The sequence below is a fragment of the Stomoxys calcitrans genome, chromosome 2 (genome assembly GCF_963082655.1).
Source record: "Stomoxys calcitrans chromosome 2, idStoCalc2.1, whole genome shotgun sequence".
Taxonomy (NCBI): domain Eukaryota; kingdom Metazoa; phylum Arthropoda; class Insecta; order Diptera; family Muscidae; genus Stomoxys; species Stomoxys calcitrans.
In genome coordinates, this window is record NC_081553.1 from 78,353,881 (window position 1) to 78,376,060 (window position 22,180).

At 39.0% G+C, this 22,180-nt stretch overlaps 1 long non-coding RNA gene across 2 annotated transcripts in view; it reads right to left on the reverse strand.

Annotated features, from left to right (window-relative positions):
- Positions 1 to 211: 211 nt before the first annotated feature.
- LOC131995157 (uncharacterized) overlaps positions 212 to 22,180 on the reverse strand; it is a 100,277-nt gene continuing 78,308 nt past the window's right edge. Inside the window, exons 2-4 of one of the 2 annotated variants that reach the window (XR_009397216.1) lie at positions 1,312 to 1,817; positions 1,022 to 1,231; positions 212 to 485 (exon numbers count right to left, since the gene is read on the reverse strand). This is a non-coding gene — a long non-coding RNA (uncharacterized LOC131995157). Of the gene's footprint in view, positions 486 to 969; positions 1,232 to 1,311; positions 1,818 to 22,180 lie in introns of those variants that run through there. The other variant, XR_009397215.1, reaches the window with a different exon arrangement.

The window sequence follows — 22,180 nt, forward strand, 5'->3', positions numbered from 1 at the left end:
GGAAATATTATTTTATTTAATCATATTTATTTGCTTTATTTACTAATCATAACAAAAAATGTCCTTAAAAAAAGTTTACTATTACTTAAAATGACTGAAACTATTTACACTATCGCTGACTTTTTACATGGCTTTTGTTGTAAAGCATTTTCATAACTGCTTCACATCACCGAGATGTTGACTCTACCAATTCTCTGCAGGCTTCCTTTGTTATAATGTACGAAACATCTTAAGTTTAATTCATTTTTATTTCGTGGTTTTTGAAATCCAATCTTCTTTTCCTATATTTCACAAATTTTTGATTTTGTTGGCCATTTCAATACATTTGCGTCCTTATCTTCAAACCAAACAACAATGCGTGTGTCATTGTCTTGCTGAAACCCTTGGCATATGGCAGTAAAGATTATATGCTGAGGTGTGCGCCAAATAGTTGCACTACAGCGCCATCTGTTAGCGGCTTGTATGACTCCAGCGACATTTGCAGGCTATTTTGGTCCGATTCGGTTAATGAAAGAGAGACAACCAGCCAAAGATCTAGATTAGTCGATTATGGATTATTTTGAACGCATTGGGATGGAACCACATAATCTATAAAAGTATTGGGTTGCCCAAAAAGTAATTGCGGATTTTTCATATAGTTGGCGTTGACAAATTTTTTCACAGCTTGTGACTCTGTAATTGCATTCTTTCTTCTTTCAGTTATCAGCTGTTACTTTTAGCTTGCTTTAAAAAAAAGTGTAAAAAAGTATATTTGATTAAAGTTTATTCTAAGTTTTATTAAAAATTCATTTACTTTCTTTTAAAAAATCCGCAATTACTTTTTGGGCAACCCAATACATATATATAAGCTCAATGCTTGTGGGAATTAATTTAATCGATAAATATATTTATTTAAGGCTCACATATGGAAAATTACACTTAAAATATCAAATTTTAGAAAAATAGCTAAAAGAAATTATGTCTATTTTAACCAACGACACCTCTTGACCATAACTGAAAGATGGGGCCTATTTTTACTTACGACATCTGACATCCAAAAGATGCAATTTAAATACTGTATCTTTACGTATTGTATGTCTTTGAACCAGCTGACCAGTTTCAGGTTGGCAACTATGACTGCCGACATGTGTTTTTGCTGGTGACGGCTGGATGACCAAGTTCATTGTGAAGGTCAACAAAAGCTATAGCTCTCCAGTTTGGGCTTCATTTTTGGATTTGGAAAGCAAAGCTACTAAACAATAAGAAAAGAATAAAATAAAAACTGAAAAAGAATGCAAAATTAAAATCTAGAAAAAAAAGTAATACCATTACCTGAAAAGACCCAAAAGAAAAACTAAGAAAAAAGATTGTGGAGTTTCCGCTTCGCCTCCGCTGTCCCCAACAAAGGAAATTTCACCAGCCAGGCGCTAACAGTAGGGCGTGGATCAGCCAACAACGTTCCAGGAATCTTCTACCAATTTCTCTTTTCCATAACTAATACGCTACTATAATACAGCAAACTTCAAAAATAAAGGTTTAAAAAAATTGTTTAATAAATTGGTGGTACACGGATGACATCTTATTTTTGTGTGTTTAATTTGGCGCCAGCAATGCGGACGTACTTTCAGCTTTAGATTAAGACCTTGCACTCCTATAGATGTCAGCTAGCAACATTTTATTTTTTACATACCATTACCAGTCGGACAGACAGGAAATAGGATAGGAGACAAGCACTATCGACGGCATTCCACAGCAGTTAGACACCAGAATCAACTTCCGTCCCTTAAGGAGGCCGAAGAAGAACCCGACACCCAAATAACATTCGAAGACCTGTACCGCTAGAATGAAGAAGATAATGAATTCAGTAGAAATACTATGAGATTTAATTCAATTGTACTTTAAGGAATTATTAAATCAACATAGACATTTGTTACCTTTAATTAAATATAATAATTGAATTGATTTTTTAAATTGGATTTTTGAATTAATAACAAGTAAAAGGCGTTAAGTTTGGCGGGGCCGAACTTTGTATACCCACCACTTCGAGTATATATGTAAACCACCTTTCGTCATAATCCGCTGAAAAATGCATAATTTATGCCCCCGTAGCAGCAATGTCAAAATATGATCCAATTTGGATAAAATTTGACACGGATATTGAGTGGTCCAATAAGTACAAATCATTATTCAATTTTGTAGAACAATATATTTGACTTTTTGGTAGCCATATCCAAATATAGACCGATCTAAACCATATACGACACGGATGTCGAAGGGCCTAACACAACTTACTGTCCCAAATTTCGGCAAAATCGGACAACAAATGCGCCTTTTATGGGCCCAAAACCTTAAATCGAGAGAACGGTCAATATGGCAGCTATTTCCAAATCTGGACCGAACTGGGCCGAATAAAAGAAGAATGATAAGGACCTAACACTGTCCCAAATTTCAGCGACATTGGACAATAAATGTGTCTTTTATGGGCCAAAAATCATAAATCGAGAGATAGCTCTATATGGTAGCTATATCCAAATCTGGATCGATCTCGGCCATTTTGCAAAAAGATGTCGAAGGGCCTAACCTAACTCACTGTTCCAAATTTCAGCGATATCGGACAGTAAATGTGCAAAACCTTAAATCGAGAGATCAATCTATATGGCAGCTATATTCAAATCTGGACCGATCTGGACCAAGTTGAAGAAGGATGTAGAAGGGCCTAACACAACTCACTCTCCCAAATTTCGACGAAATCGGTCAATAAATGGCCTTTTTTTGGGCCGAAGACCTTAAATCTAGATATCCGTCTATATGGCAGCTATATCCAAGTCTGGACCGACTTGGTCCATATTGCAGAAAGATGGCGACGGGTCTTACCTAACTCACTGTCCCAAATTTCAGCGACATCGGGCAATGAGTGCGCCTTTTATGGGTCCAAAACCTTAAATCGAGAGATCCGTCTATATGGCAGCTATATCCAATTCTGGACCGATCTGGCCCATTTTGCAGAAAGATTTCGAAGGGCCTAACGCAACTCACTGTCCCAAATTTCGGCGAAATCGGAAAATAAATGCGCCTTTTTTGGGCCCAAAAACCTTAAATGGAGAAATCGGTCTTTATGGCAGCTATATCCAAATCTGGACCTATCTGGACCACATTGAAGAAGAATGTAGAAGGACCTACTCACTGTCCTAAATTTTGGCAAAACCTTTTATGGGCACAATACCATAAATCGAAAGGTCGGTCTAGCTATACACCAAAATCTGCACCGATCTGGGCAAAATTGAAGAAGGATGTCGACTGGTATAACATAACTCCTTGTCCCAAATTTCAGCAAAATCGGACAATAAATGCGCCTTTTATGGGCCCAAGACCATTAATTGGCGGATCGGTATGGCAGCTATATCCAAATCTGGACCGATCTGGGCCAAATTTAAAAAGGATGTCGAAGGGTCTAACGCAATTCGCTGTCCAAAATTTCAGCAAAATCGGATAGTAAATGTGGCTTTTATGGGCCTAAGACGTTAAATCGGCGGATCGGTATATATGGGGGCTATATTGAGATATAGTCCAATATAGGCTATCTTAGAACTTAACCTGCTTATGGACAATAAAAGAATCTGTGCAAAGTTTCAGCTCGATATCTCTATTTTTAAGGACTGTAGCGTGATTTCAACAGACAGACGGACGGACATGGCTAGATCGTCTTAGATCTTTACGGTGATCAAGATCCCAGATGGACCGGGTCCTTAGAGACTGATAAACCATCTGCTAAGAAACAGGTGGATAAACTGCGAGCCCCATTACATAAATATAAGGGAGAAAGTGGAACAGGGCACGCCAGAGGGGACATTTTATCGTCACTCCATTGGTTGACCACCATAAATAACCTATTGATGACTGAGGAGGGATTGGAGCCCGTCTGCTATGCAAATGATGTTATGACACATCTTAGGGGTAAGGATCCGAACCAGCTATGCAGAAGGGCGGAAGGGTCTTGCATATGGCATATGACTGGGCTAGATCCAGAGGTCTCAATGTTAACCCAAAGAATACTGCAATATTCCTATTCACGAGGAAGACGTTGGAAGACCAATTTGACGCACCACGTTTCCTCAATAAAACATTTTCGATATCTGACAAGGTCAAATATCGGACAAGGTCAAATATCTGACAAGGTCAAATACTTGATCTCGGATAGGAAACTAAATTGGATCTGTCACATTCAGGAGTGTTCTGAGAAGGCTCACAGATGCTCGAAATGGGACCTGAATTCGAGGATAGTCTACTGGCTCTACAGGAGCGTGATTAGACCAATACTTTCTAACGCTTCAGTAATTTGGTATCCTGCTATGGAGAAAAAGTGCAACATAAGGCCATACAACAGCGACGAGCGATGAGTACCACTCCAATTAGGGCAATGGAGACTATTCTAGATATCCGACCCATATACATATAGATTAAGTATGAGGCAGCCATTGCGGCTATGAGACTTAAGGCGATGGGAGAATGGATATGGGATGGGAGCAGTTCATACCACCGCGGTATAATCGAGGCGACGATAGGAAACCTGAATAGAAGTGCGAGGCATTGTTGCCAGCGGCACAGTCTTGGATTGACGGAACCCTAGTACTACTATCTGGAAGATCATGTTACACGGATGGATCAAAGCTACAGGACAGTGTAAGGGTGCGGCACGCCGTCGAGATTCGGCTATAAAAAGCAGGCCCCTTACCATTGAGCTTAAACTTGAATCAGACTGCACTCATTGATATATGAGAAGTTTGCCCCTGTTCTTTTGTGGAATGTTCATGGGCAAAATTTGCATTTGCAAATGCAGCATGTTTATTTGATAGATTTTCTTTATAGAACTGTCAAAGAATCCAAATTTAAAACGCATTCAGTTTTGTGAATGCCATTGTTACAATATTAGAACAATTATCACAAAATTTGGCACACATTGATATTTTACTACTTTGTAATCTCCGCGTAATTTCATCCTAATCGGTTCAGTTTTTAATATAGCTCCAATATTTATATCGTCGAAATCGTTTTAGATTTTGATAAAGCTTCCATTTAGTGATATTGTCCAATTTATACTTATATAGTAAGTGTAGGCCTGATTTTTGCCATTGCTTACATGTCTAAAAAACTGATTTACACGTAATCTTAAAACTCAACAACTAAGCGATCAAACCGCCTACCAACAGCTCACCTCCTCTGCACCAACCAGGGACTACTTAAGGCACCAGCAGGAAATAATATATAAGCAAAATGACTAGATTTGTATACCACCCCTACAAAGACTAAATTTTGATCAATTTTGCATTAGACGCATATTTCAATAACATTTTGTATAAAGTCAAAGATTTAATGGTATTTTCTCTTAAGAACCCACCCGCATTGATTTAGTGATATTATCAAATACACTACACATAAGATACTAGAATTAAGAGGAATCTGATACCGAATGTGTAAAAATTTTTAACATAGATTGAACCCCCAAAACGATTTTTATAGAACCATACGTGTTTCTACTCCTGCCTCTTTTTACTTGATTTTCATTAAATAAATTTAAAATTTATATTTGATCTTCTGCCACTTATGCATTTCGAAACGAAATTTAAAAGCAACTAGTTGCCTCTAACCATTAATAGATGGTGATATTTAATATATAAAAAATGTGGCGCATATTTAGGCTTTTAATAAATAACAATCATGTGTAAAATTCGCTCTCGTGTTTGGTTGGGCGATAAGTCTGTATGCAGCAACAACGATTAATGTCTGTTTTATTAGAAGACAACTGAACAAAGAGGTTTTTATACAACTTCGTATCCCATATTCGATTTAAGCTGGAATTTGTTTGTCGTTGAAATAAAGTGTTGCGTCTTTATACTGAATACATAACTAAATTATATTAGCGAAGTAGATCTAGGAACTATGTAACTTGTGTGAAGTACGTCCGGAGTGATCTGATTGTAAGTCGCGTTGTATTAGCTCCCTTAATAAAAAACGGGAAGAACATCTAAAATGTTGGCATCAATAATATACCAATGGCAATTAAAGCGACTGCATCTGTCGGATTTAGTCATACTCTGATTCTTGTCGGAGGTTATCTCTTTTAGTTAATATATTATCCGTACGACGATAATTTAGATGGCTGATGTAAAAGCAGTTCAGTAGATACAGGTAAAACAGCATATAATTGAATTTTCCTACGGAAAAAAAATGAGAATCTAGTATGGCGATGGACAGTTTACCACTGCCTAGCCAATTGTCTTATATGCTGTCAATAAGGTTTCTTTATCTTCACACCATATGTCATTCCTACTTCTGACTTTGACTTACGATAAAAATATACATTTTTTGCGATAAATTCGTGAAGGAATTTGTGACAAACACGAGCATATAGTTTTTTACCCTGACAATACATTTCTTTATTTCTTGATATATAGCACTTGTTATTCGGGGTTTCAACTAGTTTTTTTTAATAAATGAATTTTATATTAAAAGTTTACAATGGATTGTGCATATTGAAAATGATGCCAAGTTCAAGTTATTATTGTAACATAATTCAAACTCAAATTTTTACAAATGTTAAGCAAATACGGTTAGTAATACATGTATTCATGTATTGTCATGTTATGATGCACAATAATATTAAAAGCCTTCTATTTTCGCACAACTCCATTATGGTTTTGTACTATGATCAGCTGTATATGTTGTGCTATAAATAATACAAAAAATGGTTGTTGTTGTTTTTGCACATTTAAATACCTACCTTGTGGTGGATATTTCTTTATCGCGTAAATGTATGTGCCTTAGAGATTCTTGTTGTGTTTTCTATTACCTGGTAGCCATTTGTGTGTTGCTCTAATAGTTTTTGTCGTCGGACATACCAGCATTTTTGTACCGAATATTTAAAAATTGTCATTTTCCGAGTTTATCATACGCACACGTCCGAGCTGCTCAATATACTGACTCAGTTAAAATAAAAAAGTAAAAGATGTTGTGTGTGAGCGAAGCCCACACAATTGCAATTATTTCCAAGTTTATGGGTCTGCTTAGGATTATTTTCTTGTGTACATACAAAGTAAAGTGCAATAGAGTGAGTATTTTGCCAACCACTGGTATATACGCTCAAATACTTACACTTTCTCTCTATTAGGAGAGACACAAGAGAACAATTATTGGTCCAGTAAACGAATAAGCGTTTGCGGCTATCGAAGCACTTTTGCAATTAAAGGATTTTTTGTTTTTTTTTTTTTTTTAACGAAAGGAAGGTCATTCTACCGTAGATGATGCACAAAATCATGTGTAGTACGGAAGAAGTGTAATTTGTCACAGATAGAATGTCTGTAATTACACAAAAATAAATGCATTGAAAAAAGTACAGCCAATAGACAGGGTTGTCGAGTGTGGTTAATGTAGTAATTGTATCATAGATGCGTTTTCGCTATTAATACGATTCAAATACAACATACCAACGCACGGCCCTTGAAGCCATCACAACTAATATGGTCGAAAAGTCTTCTAACCAAAGACAAAAAGCGTCCCATAGTGGTTGGTGTGTGTTTCTATCTTTGGCTTTCCTTTTCCTTTTGCATCTCCGATCATTGAGCTCGTCTCGAAAGGGAAACAAACAAAAATTGTAAAATTTTATGATCTTCGCCCTAACAGGCAAAAAAAACTTGAAAATGAAAAATTCGGTAGAGCCCGGCCAGTATTCAAATCTGGGCATACGGAGCAACAGCGAGAGCCATTGCCGTTGTCTTAGCGTTCGAAGCCATCAATACAACTTCCAATAGATGCACAAAATCATGTGTAGTACGGAAGAAGTGTAATTTGTCACAGATAGAATGTCTGTCATTACACAAAAATAAATGCATTGGATAATGTACAGCTACTAGACAGGGTTGCCAATAGTGGTTAATGTGGTAATTGTATCATAGATGCAAATACAACATACCAACGCACGGCCCTTGAACCCATCACATCTAATATGGCCGGGCCGACTCTTATAAAACCTGTAAATCCCTGTCTTCAGGGATTGTAAATGGGCCATATCGGTCCATGTTTTGATATAGCTGCCATATAAACCGATCTTTGATCTTGACTTCTTGAGCCACTAGAAGCTGAAATTCTTATCCGATTTGGCTGAATTTTGGTATAGTGAGTTTTATTATGCCCGCCGATATCCGAATCAAAAATGGTCTAGATCGGAACATATTTGAATATAGCTGCCATATAAACCGATCTGCCGATTTTAGGTCTTAGGCCTATAACAAGTGCATTTATTACCCGACTTCGTTGAAATTTGGAACAGTGTGTTGTATTAAGACTCCCAACATCTGTGCCTAATATAGTCCAGACCGGGCTATATTTATATATAGCTGCCATAGAGACCAATCTTCAGCTTTAGAGACTAAAGATCATATCAAAGGTGCATTTATTCTCCGATTTTGCAGAAATTTAAAACAGTGAGCTGCTTGTGGGGAGTCACACTCAACCTAAATATGGGTCAGATCGGACCATATTTAGATATAGATGTCATAAAGATCGATTATCCGAATTAGGGCTTAATCACATGAACGGTGCACTTATTACGCGATTTCGCTGAAATTTTGAACTGTTACTTCTATTGAGCTTCCCGGCACCTGAAGCAAATATGATTAAGATCGGAGTATATTGGGATATTAATATGGATATAGTAGTGTTATAATAAATTTCGCTAATATGTATATATCCATGGTGATGGGTGTGAAAAGTTCGGCTCCAATCGGTTTAAACCTAATATAGCTGCCGTATAAAGCGATCTCGAGTCTTAACTTCTTGGGCCTCTATACGACGCAATTCTTATACAATTTAGCTGCACATTGGCGTGAAGGGGTTTTTTGGCTTCCAACAACTGTGCCAATTATGGTTTAGCTCGGTTAATAATTCTGATTCGACTTCTTGAGCATATAGAAGGCGCAACTACCACCCGATTTAGCTGAAATTTGACACATAAAGTTTAGATATAACTTCCAACAGCGGTGCCAAGTATGTTCTAAATAGGTCCATAACCTGTTATAGCTCCCAGATATGACGATAGCCCTACTTGAGTTAGCGATTCTCTAGAGGGCGTTATTAATATCCGATTTGGCTGACATATTGAGCGTTGTATTATTTTGTGATTTTTAACAGCCATGACAAGTACGGTTCACAACTTGAAAGAGTTTCTATACATTTTAAACAGTCATTTACTCCCACGCGATCCTTGGTGGAGGGTATATAAGATTCGGCCTGGCCGAACTTAAAGCGCTTTTACTTGTTGTCTTCTTCTAAAATATCAAAGCATTAATACAAATGTCCCATTCTCACAGATTGTGACTATTTTCCGATAATTTGATAAATATTGCAAATATGTTAATTCAATGCCTCTGAATTCAATGTGATAGTTGTGGTATTTTGTTGACATCTGCTGCAATTTTTCTGACTGTCATATTTGTACAACTTTGTAACCGCATGATAGAAATAGTTAAATACGAACACACATACACCAACGAAGGCATGCATTTTAAACAATACATATGCATGCATATGTTTCATAACAAATGCGGGCTTAAAATTCAGGTAAACCAAACCGCGTTATACCGGCAGCCAATCCCCATGCAAACACTCAACCGCATGCACAATACAAAGAAAATCCGTACTCACCCACACACACAGACACGCACTAGCATTCGCACACGGATGTGGCAAACGCATAAATACAATCATACATAAAGCACTCATTTGGCATAAATTCATTATCAGATACCTAAATAATAACAACTAAAACCATATGTTTCACATACGAAGATCCGTGCATGGAGGGGCAGCAGGCGTAACAGCAGCAGCGGGAACAAGTTCCGATGTGAATGGAGTTGAGTGCGAAATGCTTGAAATCATGTTTCTGGAAATTGTAATGAAATTGTCATAAATACAATTTGCCACAAAATATAAACACATCCACCGTTTTAATATCCTCATTTGCATATTAACACGTGCTTTATTCTCGACCCTACTATCCGGTTAAAATGTATGGGTTGCCAAGTTTGCTGATTGCCTCGAAAAAATTATATCAAATATGATTGTCCAATGGAAAAGGGGAAGCGAAGGAAAGGCATAATACTACCTAGTTGTCGAACGACCATGTGGCAAGAACTGTATGGTGTACTTGTTTATGGTAATGGATCAAAGAAGTGACCAAAATCTTGACATTTAAAGTAACTTGGCGGACTTTTTTGTCTTGGCTCTCCTTGATTCCTCCACTGCGAACTTTGGTTTTGTTGTCAAACCATGATTCGTCATCAGTTGTGAATATTTAACCAAACACAGTGAGTTCTTATCGGCAAGTCGCTTACGTGACATGCTGGGACTAGAAATTACATGAACCACCGGTTCTGTTCTGTCGTCGTCAGTAACCTGGTGGATATGAATTTCCGGGCGGGCACCTGCTTAAGGGTGTTATGCTGACTACATTGCAAGGTGCAGCTCCAACGAACTCAGCATTATGTCACATGTGTCGACATTACATTTGGCGGACTATGTAACTTTCTGACTTCTCCAGCACGGCGATATGTACAACAGCAGCGACAGGAATTGTATTGCAGTGATCTGCGAAGCAAGTTCTAAGAAATCAAAGACTTCATGGGTCGGAGCCATGAATTATGGTATTCTTACTTAAGTTATGACCACAGGAACATAGTTCCACGTTATGAACGTTATGAAGCCCCTACTAGAATTATGGGCGACTGCAGCGATTTGCCTAACATCCCCTTTGCGTCAGCTGGTCTGTAAAATGCCGTATGCTGGCAACCCGTCATTTCAGTGGTATGAGACCACCTCCAAACCCTCGCATTTGAAAGACATACGTATATCACACAATTACAGCGTCAGTGTACTACCGAAGAAAATCTGAGTCTTAAAAAACAAGTAAAAAAAGTTCTTTCAACGGCCATTCAGACCTTTATTGTTGTATGCTGTGTAGGTCTAGCAGAAGGCGCTTCAAAAGTCCTTCTATGGTTCAATACTCACCCGGATCAAAATGTATGGTTTGCCGCAGTATCATAGCTGCACTGAGGACGACACCATTTGATATGAATTTAATGCTACACCTAATGCCTCTGGACATGTTGGTAAGACAACTAGCTGCTACCACTGCTGTGAGGTTAAGCGAGCTTTCTCTTTGCTCACGCGCCGGCTAAGGGCACTGTGTTATCCTCGGTATAATGCCCAATGCTATACACATTACTTGAGCCGCTTTTTGATAAAAAGTAATGTACCCGTATTCCTGATAGGGCCGATTGGAACTACAATATCTCTGATAATAGAAGTAACATAGACTTCTATACGAATGGTTTCAAACTAGTTGACCAGGTGGGCTTTGGGATGTACTCTGAAGAACTAGGACTGTTCATATCGAGAAGCTTACCCAACCACTGTAGTGGGTATCAAGCGGAAATCATTGCTACTAAAGATGTGGTGGAATAGCTTAGATATTATGTCATAACAACGACTGGCATAAATATCTTCTCAGACAAGCCTTTAATCTATTGGGAACAAATTTCAGAATTCATAAACCGCCATCGACTGTCGCAGACCTCTCAAGGAGATGCCTGAACTGTACAAAATGTACCAGTTCAGCGTATCTCAGTCATTGTCGACAGGTCCTTTTCTGATCGGAAAATATGCTGCAGACTGAAGGTTGCAAGTAGCGACATCTGCAGAAGCCTATCATTCTAGGACGATACTAAAAAAGCTTCTTTGAATAGCCTTTATCTCTTGAAAAGATTTCTTGATTCAAGCTATCAACACTTTATCTGCTTCCAATCTCTCTTTTCTATTAGAAAAGAATGAAAATCCTTCTTCCTGCAGCACAAAATGGGACAACAAACAGAATAACGAAACAAGTAAAAGCGTGCTGAGTTCGGCGAGGCTGAAACTTATGTACCCTCCACCATGAATCGCATTTTTCAAGTTCTTTGAACGACTTTTTTAAATAGAAAAACACCACCTCCAAATTTGCAGGTAAATCGAGTAATAATTGCGCCCTCCAGAGGCTCAAAAAGTCAAACTGGGAGATCGGTTTATATGACAGCTATATCAGGTTATATACCGATTTAGACCATACTTGGAACAGTTGTTGGAAGTTATACCAAAACGGAGTATGTAGAATTTCATAAATTGGATAAGAATTGCGGCCTCTAGAACAGTTGTTGGAAGTCATATCAGAACGACATGTGCAAAATTTCAACCATATTGGGTAAGAATTGCGGCCCTTGAAGCCCAAGAAGTCTAATCGGGAGATCGGTTTATATGGCGGCTATATCATGATATGGACTGATTTAGACCATACATAACACAGTTGTTGGAAGTCATAGCAAAACGATATGTGCAAGATTTCAGCCAAATTGAATAAGAATTACGCCCTCTAGAAGCTCCAGAAGTCCAATCGGGAGATCGGTTTATATGGCGGCTATATCATGATATGGACTGATATAGACCATACTCGACACAGTTGTTGGAAGTCAAAATAAAACACTTCATGTAAAATTTCGGCCAAATCGGATAAGAATTGCGCCCTCTAGAAGTCAAGACCAAAGATCGGTTTATATGGCAGCTATGACAGATTATCAATCGATTTATACCATACCCGGCACAAGTGTCGGAAGTGATACTAAAACACTACGTGCAAAATTTCAGCCAAATCGGATAGAAATTGCACCTCTAGAGGCTCAAGAAGGCGGGATATAACAGGTTGTGGACTGATTTAGACTATATTTGGCACAGTTGTTGGAAGTCATACCAGAACACCTGATGGAAAATTTTAGCCAAATCGGATAAGAATTGCGCCCTCCAGAAGCTCAAGAAGTCAAGACCCAAGATCGGTTTATTTGTGTATTTGTGCAAGATTTCAAACGCCTAGCTTTACTCATTCGAAAGTTAGCGTGCTTTCGACAGACGGACGGACATGGCTAGATTGACTCAGAGCGTAGAGACGATTAAGAATATATATTCTTTATGGGGTCTTAGACACATAGTTCGAGATGTTACAAACGGAATGACGAAATTAGCATACCCCCCATCCTATGGTGGATGGTATAATTAAAAAATTGCTTATTTTATGAAGGTGGGCATAAAAACGCTAATCGAATGCATATGGGCCGAGAAGTGATAACATTTTTTGTTTATTGGAAAGACCTGGTACATAAAGTATATTTCATGTTTTATCATCTATACTCCAGGGATGATAAAAGAGGTTGGGAAATTGGTACTAAAAGCAAATAAAAAGGTACTTTTTGTAGCCAAAAGGTATCATCATCATTCTATGTGGTCATTACTTCCCCTCATAACTGAAACTAATGTCGTTCAAAGAGATAATCACGGAATATGTACATCTAAAAAGAACTGGGTGCATATAAGTCCTTTAAAGAACACAGAGGATACCTCTTTTAAGTCTATGAGTGCAGTCTGATCCAAGTTTTTAGCTTAGAAACCTCCTTCTTATAGCTGAGTCTAAATTGGGACTATAGCTTCAGATAGCTCCCATATAGACCGATCTCCTAATTTCACCTCTTGAGGCCATATAGAGCGTATTTATTTAACTAACATTCACATTATAGCAAATACAAGATCAATAAATGTTGTGGCTGACTTTTTTTGCATTAGATTGCTTTTAAACTAGGAATAATGAGTCGCTTTAGTACCTTCCATATCTCTTCCAAACATGGTTCACATTTCGACGTAGTTTTCAACTGAACTGGTTTTACTTTTTGGAGGTTATTCATTCGATTTAAATAAAACAAAGATTTATAGTAGCTCCTCCTTCGCATTTCGCTCACATTTCGATATGCCGCCATATAACTCCACTTCTGCCTTTTGTGCTCACGATTTTTATGAATATGCTGAGAATGAGTCCAAATCAACCACTAACTGCGTGTTGGCCGAAAATCCATGATCTAAGTATACCAAACTTTGAACCGGCTTAACAAAACGCTGTTTCTATTTGTTCAATTGACAGACAAATGCCGTAAGATCTTCATCTCTAGGGTTGAATCGTCTACCCTCTGGTGGAATTTCTAGATTTATATCAATCATAATATTAGGGAAATAGTTTAGGAATATGACATGGTTTTTTGTTGATGGCAACGGGAAACGCTTATGCCAATAATAGAATTTGAACTCTCCGCTTTCTTGTGGATTCGAATATATGTAAAGAAACAAGTAAAAGCGTGCTAAGTTCGGCCGGGCCGAATCTTATATACCCTCCACCATGGATCGAGTTTGTAGAGTTCGAGTTTGTTTCTTTTTAGGCAAACAATGGATAAAAGAGAAGAATTGCTATGCTATTGGACCTATATCAAGCTATGGTCCCATTCGGACCATAATTGAATTGAATGTAAGAGACCAGAAGAAGTCATTGTGTAAAAATTCAGCCAAAGCGAATATTAATTTGCGCCCTTTAAGGGCTCAAAAAGTAAAATAAGGAGATTGGTTTATAGGGGAGGTATATCAGGCTGTAACCGATTCAGACCACGTATGTTGAAGGTCATGGGAGAAGCAAAACTGCAAATTTTGCCATGAACATTCCACTAAGCAACAGGGGCAAACTGGTCACATATCAATGAGTGCAGTCCGATTCAGGTTTAAGCTCAATGATAAGAAGCTTCCTTTTTATAGGCGAGTCCGAACGGCGCGCCGCAGTGCGACACCTCTTTGGAGAGAAGTTTTACATGGCATAGTTCCTCACAAATGTTGCCAGCATTAGGAGGACCCCAGGTCAGGACCCCAGTCAGGACCCCAGATCAGTTTATAGGGCACCTCTATCAGGTTATGAACCGATTGGAAGTGGTTGGAAGTGGTAACAAAACACGTCATGCAAAATTTCAGCCAAATCGGATAAGAATTGCGCATTCTAGTGGCTCAAGAAGTCAAGATTCAAGATCGGTTTATATGGCAGATATATCAGGTTATGGGCCGATTTGAACCATACTTAGCATACTTTGTTGGAAGTCATAACGAAACACGTCATGAAAAATTTCAGCTACAGCGGCTCCAGAAGTCAAGAGGCTCCAGAAGTCAAGACCCTCTAGAGGCTCCAGAAGTCAAGACCCCAGATCGGCATATATGACAGATATACCAGGTTATGGACCGATTTCAACCAAAAGTAGCACAGTTGTTGAATGTCATACTAAAACGATATGTGCAAAATTTAAGCTTAATCAGAAAAAATTGCTCTCTCTAGAAGCTCAAGAAGTCAAGGCCTAAGATCGGTTTATGTGGCAGCTATATCAAAACATGAACCGATATGACCTATTTACAATTCCAGCCAAACTACACTAATCAGAAGTATTTGTGCAAAATTTCAAGCGCTTAGCTTCACTCCTTCGAAAGTTAGCGAGCTTTCGACAGACACACGAACGGACGGACATGGCTAGATCGACTTAAAATGTCATGACAATCATGAATATATCTACTTTATGGGGTCGTAGACGAATATTTCCAGGAGTTACAAACAGAATGACGAAATTAATATACCCCCAACCTATGGTGGAGGGTATACAAATTATTGTTCTGATAAAGTACCAAATGACCCGTGGGGGTTCCGTGGGGGTACCGTGGTAATTTCGATGTTTAAAAAGTATTAAAAAACGTAACAATGTACCAAAATTATCATCCCTGGTATACCCTCGTCCTATAGTGAAGTATGTTAAAAAATTTATGGTAAGCCTGGTAACTGATTACATTTTTTGTTTTTCCCCCTTACTAGGATTATTTTGTAACACACAGTGGGTTGCTTGGCTACTCGATAGTTTGTGCCGTTAGCATTGGTATTATACAAATTCATTTATATGACTTTGGTTAACTTTATGCCCGACATTGGCTGAGTGTGCATGGATGTGCGGTAGTAATGGTGGTTTAAAGTTTTCGAGTAATGTTGCACACATTGGAAACCATAGAAGTAGCTGCAAAAAAGACTCACAAACGCAAAATTTAAGCGTAGACACATAAACCGTTGTTGCAACTACTGTGCACAGCGGCGGATTTTTGGAACAATTTTTCTATTTAAATAAATAAGATACGGAAGAATGTTTACATGACTCCACTGAATCTCTCAAAAACCTCCTCGAAGCGCACTTAACATATTGAACGAATATGAACATTGAACTTTTCAAAATGACATTATGGAATGTGAATGACATAGAAATGGACAGGATATTAAATCCAGGAGCACATGGGCCATAAACAAATTTTCACCCAAGAAATCCCCGGGGCCAAACGGCATTATTCCACAAATGCTACAGAGCACCGATAGCATTATTAATCCATGGTTAGTGCACATTTATAGGACGTGCCTATTTTTCAACCAAACGTGAATCAAGGAATCCCACAGGGTGGGATAAACTCTTTAAGGCTCCATCTTATCAAAGAAACACTTACCAATCTTAGTTTAGAATAGCATGGCCAGCACCGAATTCGATAAGCTTCGGGAATAAGTTGAAAACCAACTGGACAAAATTCGGAAGGCTACTCAGAAGAAGACTTGGACCAGTTAATTTAGATTGTCCAAGCATAGAAGACGACTGCACAGGTGGAGTCCTTCGAAGATAGTTGTCCTCTTGTGGAAAGAAAATCAGCCCAAGAAAAACCCTGGAGGACCGGGAAGATTCGTAATATTGGGAAAGAGATCCGCAGACTTTTTAACGTCGTAAAAAACAGGAAGTTTATTGGGATGTGTTCTAGAGCGGAAAAACTGCAAGATGAAGAAGTTTCTCTAAAAAACCCATGTCTAAACTGAAACTTTAGTAAGCGACATGAGAGTGAGAGCAAAGACAACGTAGGACATGTTGAGGCTTTTGATGAAAACCCATTTTCCACAGGATACTACGGCACTCACAGAGACATCGGAATCATGGAATAATGACGTTGATCGAAGGTTTATAATTACGGAATTTATGATGAAGGAATCCTTGAGGAGCTTCAAACCATTTAAGTCACCCGGACCTGATGGAATATTTCCGGCGTTACTACAGAAAGAGGCAGACTATCTGGCGCCTCGTCTGGCCAAAATTTTCACAGCATGCCTAGGACTTGCATATACTCCGAAAGCCTGGCAGGAAGCAAGGGTGGTGTTCATATCCGACACCAAGGGCTTGCAAACCCATAAGCCTTACGTCCTTTCGACTCAAAACCATGAAACGTATTGTGGACACCATGATAAAGAGTAGGACATCCAGCGAACTGCTCAAGTCCAAACAGCATGCCTATGCCAAGGGAAGGTCGGTGGAGTCTGCCCTGCACGATGTTGTGCATAAGATAGAAGAATCCTTCGATGCCAAAACGTACACTCTGGCGGTATGCATTGACATCGAGGGGGCTTTTAACAATGTGCGACCCGAAACACTGATTCAATCCTTAGACCAATATCGGGTGGACCTGGTTCTTAGAGACCATATACAGGTGGATAAATTATGTGTTCCATGGCATAAATATAAGGGAGAAAGTGGCAAAAGGCACGCCACAGGGGGGCACTTTATCACCACTCCTATGGCCTATTTCGGATGCTGACTGAGGAGGGATTTGAACCCGTCTAATATGCAGATGATGCTATAATACGGATCTGAACCAGCTGTACAGAAGGGTCTTGCATATGGCATATGATAGGTGTATCAATGTTAACCAAAAAACGACCGAAATCTGCTTGTTCACGAGAAAGACAAAGGTGGGCCAATTTAAGGCACCACGTTTCCTCAACGACACGATTTTGATATCTGACAAGGTCAAATGCTGAGGAGTGATCTTGGGCAGGAAACTGAATTGGAAGTGTTTGGGCACTATGTAGACTCTAAATGGGACCTGGATCCGAGGTAAGTCCACTCGCTCTACATGAGAGTGATTAAATCACACGCGCCTCAGAAGTTTGGTGGACTGCGATGGAGAAAAAGTGAAGCGGTAGGATAATACATCAGGTTCAGAGAACAGAGTGGGTCTGGGGACTTCATAGAGAACCCAGAATCTGACATCTGTTTAAGACTGCCTGACCCTAATACGATCCTGCATTCAGAGATACGGGCGATCAAGGAATGCGTGTGGTGGTGTGGTTTCCACGCGCGATGGAGAAAAAGTGAAGCGTTAGGATAATACATCAGATTCAGAGAACAGAGTGGGTCTGGGGACTTCATTGAGAACCCAGAATCTGACATCTGTTTTAGACTGCCTGACCCTTATACGATCCTGCATTCAGAGATACGGGCGATCAAGGAATGCGTGAGGTGGTGTGGTTTCCACGCGAGAACGTCTAGTGTGAACAACTTTACGGACAGAAACCTAACCATCCGAGCAATAACAAACAGGACGGTAAGTTTACGACCAGTCTTGGAGTGTAAGAAGGAGATTAATGACTTCTGTGAGGATGGCACGATTCGCATCGTTTGGGTGCCGAGCTTTACAGCTTTCGGTATCATAACAGGACACATAGGATTGCAAGCTCACTTATGCAAAGTGCGGTGCGACAAGTGATAGCTTGTGTAGGGCATGTGGGGAAGATGAAGAGACGTTGGAGCATTTCGTATCTTATTGCCCGTCTTTCGCGGCCAACAGACATCGATACTTAGGTGGGGATACAATGCCAGACATAAACCAACTTAGGGGCTAGGTGTGGAAAACAATTGAGGATTTTGTAAGTAGAACGGAATTCCCAACTTAGATTCTCTTTTTCGAGGCTATATTTAGCATTTAAAGCGCAAAATAAGCCGATTGCTGGCTTAGGGGTTTGTACACACTAATCTTATACCTCCGCTTTATGGTCAAAGTACGGAAACTTGAAGGAAATATATGCTTTTTTCGAAAATTTGAAAATTTTTGATAAAAACAAGTAAAAAGGCATTAAGTTTGGCCGGCCTGAACTTTGGATAACCACCACCTCGGGTATATATGAAAATCCCCTTTCGTCAGAATCCGGTGAAAATTGGATAACTTATGCACTCAAATTCGACGCGGATATTGAGTAGTCCAATAAGTATAAGTCACTGTTCAATTTTTTATTTAACAAATCTGGTAACAAATAAAGCTTTTTAATCGACACATCGGTCAATATAACAGTTATATTTAAATACAGTCCGATCTTTACCATATTTGGGACGGATGGAGAGTGGCCTAAAACTACCTAATGTTTCAAATTTCAGCGAAATCAGAAAAAAATAAAGCTTTTATTCACTTCAGAACTCTTATCGGGATGTATGGCAGCTATATCTTAATATAGTCGGATTCGAACCATATTTGGGACAGATGTTGGGAGAACTAAGACTACCCATTGTTTCAGCGAAAACGGGTAATAAATAGAGCTTTTATGGGCTTCAGACCCTTAATCGGCAGATCGGTCTATATGACAGCTATATCTAAATACAGTCCGATCTGAACCACAATTGGGTCCTATGTTAGGAGGCGTAAAACTACTCAATGTTTCAAATTTCAGCGAAATCAGTTAAAAGATAAAGCTTTTATGGGCTTTAGACCCTTTATCGACAGATCATTCTATATGGCAGGTATACCTAAATATAGTCCGATTTGATCCATATTTAGGTCAGATATCAGGAGGCTAAAGATAACCCTCTGTTTTAAATTTCAGCGAAATCGGGTAATAAATAAAGCTTTTATGGGCTTCAGACCCTTAAACGAGAGATCGGTCTATATGGCAGCTACATCTAAATATAGTCCGATCTGAACCATATTTGGGTTCTATGTTGGGAGGCGTCAAACTACTCACTGATACAAATGTCAGCGAAAAAATAAAGCTTTTATGGGTTTCAGACCCTTTATCGACAACTCGGTAAATATGGCAGCTATATATAAATATAGTTCGATATGGACCATATTTGGGTCAGATGTCGGGAGGTCAGAAACTACTCACTGTTTCAAATTTCAGCGATATCGGATGAAAAATAAAGCATTTATGGGCATTAGACCCTCTATCGGAAAATCGGTCTATATAGCAGCTATATCCAAATAGGGTCCGATTTGGCCCGGTTAAGAACTTAAACAGCGTGCATCAAAAAGACGTATCTGTGCCAAATTTCAGCTCAATATCCCAACTTTTGAAGGCTCTACAGTGATTACAAAGACGGAAGGACAGACGGATAGACGGACAGACACACGAACATCGTTAAATCGTCTTAGAATTTTGCGACGATCAGAAATATATATACTTTGTAGGGTCGGAAATTGATATTTCGATGTGTTGCAAACGGAATGACTTAATGAATATACCCCTTATCCTACGGTGTTGGGCATAAAAATATGTTTTATATTGAAAACTGTGTAGTTTTTAAATGACATACACCTCAGAGATTCCGACAGACCATCTTTGCTTCTAAGCCAGACATTATTAAGGGTGATGTTTTTAAAGAGCTATAGGTAAGTTTTTCAAGAAAAATGCATGCAATCTTTATTTAAATCTGTAGTACGGTCCGTACAACTTTATCTTTGAAGTTTGTTTCACCTGTAACTGCGCCTCAAATAGTTCATCCGCTTAGTCCAATTTTGGCACACTCTTTCCAACATTTCGGTTGGTATCTGACGAATAAATGCTTCAATGTTGTCTTCCAATGCGTCAATTGAAGCGGGCTTGTCTGAGAGATTTAACATAGCCCCACAAAAAGTAGTCTAAAGGTGTTAAATCGCTCTATCTAGGCAACAAATTGATTGGTCCCGAACGAGAATTAAAATGCTGTGTGGCTTGGGCACGGTCTTGTTGAAACCACATGTCACGCTCACCATTTACAGTTTTTTTAAGATTCGCATCATCTTTGAAGAAGTACGGTCCAATGATGCCGCCAGTCCATAAACCGCACCAAATTGTGAATTTTTCTGAATGCATTGGTAGCTCTTGTAATGCTTCTGGTTGAACTTCACTTAAAAATAGACAATTCTGCTTATTTGCGTTACATTCCACTAAGGAGCAGGGGCAAACTTCTCACATATCAATGAGTGCAGTCCGATTCACGGTCAATGATAAGGGGCCTCCTTTATATAGCCGAGTCCGAACGGTGTGCAGCAAGGCGACACCTCTTTGGAGAGAAGTTTTATATGGCAAAAAAACCCAACAAATGTTGCCAGCATAGAAGGGGAAAATCACCGCTGAAAATTTTTTTTGATGGCCTCGCCAGGATTCGAACCCAGGCTTTCAGCGTCATAGACGGACATGCTAACCTCTGCGCTACGGTGGCCTCCTATTGAGCTATTTACGTACCCATTGTAAAATGGAAGAAGGGCGCGATGAACTTACTTTCCTGAGCACGCATTTTGATAATAAAATTCAAATTTGCAAGCGTTGTTCGTTTGTACGACGATTCATGATTAAGTTATAGACCAAATTAAAGATGTTTGACAGTAAAATAAAACACGAAACTTACGTGAGCTGTTTAAACCAGTGTTGCCAAAAAGATAATAGCTAAAAAATCACAATTTATAATTTTTCAAATGCCTGCGATACATCTAGGAATACAGCGGAACATACTTTCTCATTCTCAAAGCTCTGTTCAATGGTATTAGTTATGCGGTGCATCTAATCAATGGGCATTTCTAAAACCAATTTTTTGGTCTTTTATTCGATTTTTTCAACAATAATGGCGATAGGTCGACCCAGGAACAGTTAATCTTGCAGTTTTAATTACATTGGTTGTATAGTTATAGGTCTATAGGAGCTGAAAACTTTCATAGGTTTGAAAATTTTGAAAATCAGTTTTATTTCAAGGCCTTTGATAATTGCCATCAATACCTCTTCAAAGTCCCTGGATATTAAGTTTCAATCCTTGTAATTCTATAAGGGGAAGGTACACACCCTCCTGTTACAAGTGTGGGCTGCATTATCTGTAAACCACTCGTGTATGTGTTCATAGAAGCGTGAAAAGCTAAAAAACAAGTACATAATTATAGTGAAACAACAACCGCCAACAGTAGTTGTAGTTGTCGGCGTAGTAGTCGTCGCCGTAGATGTCGTACTAGCAGCAATGCAGCTACCTCGTTATGTATGCGGATATCGCAACAGCATCAGGCAGCCATAACCCACACTGCCGCACATAATAGGGAAACGGATATGGAAATTGAAGCCGCGTCGAGTCGAGTGGTGGGCGGTTGGCAATAATATCCGCATGTAACATCGGTATTACATAAATTTTAT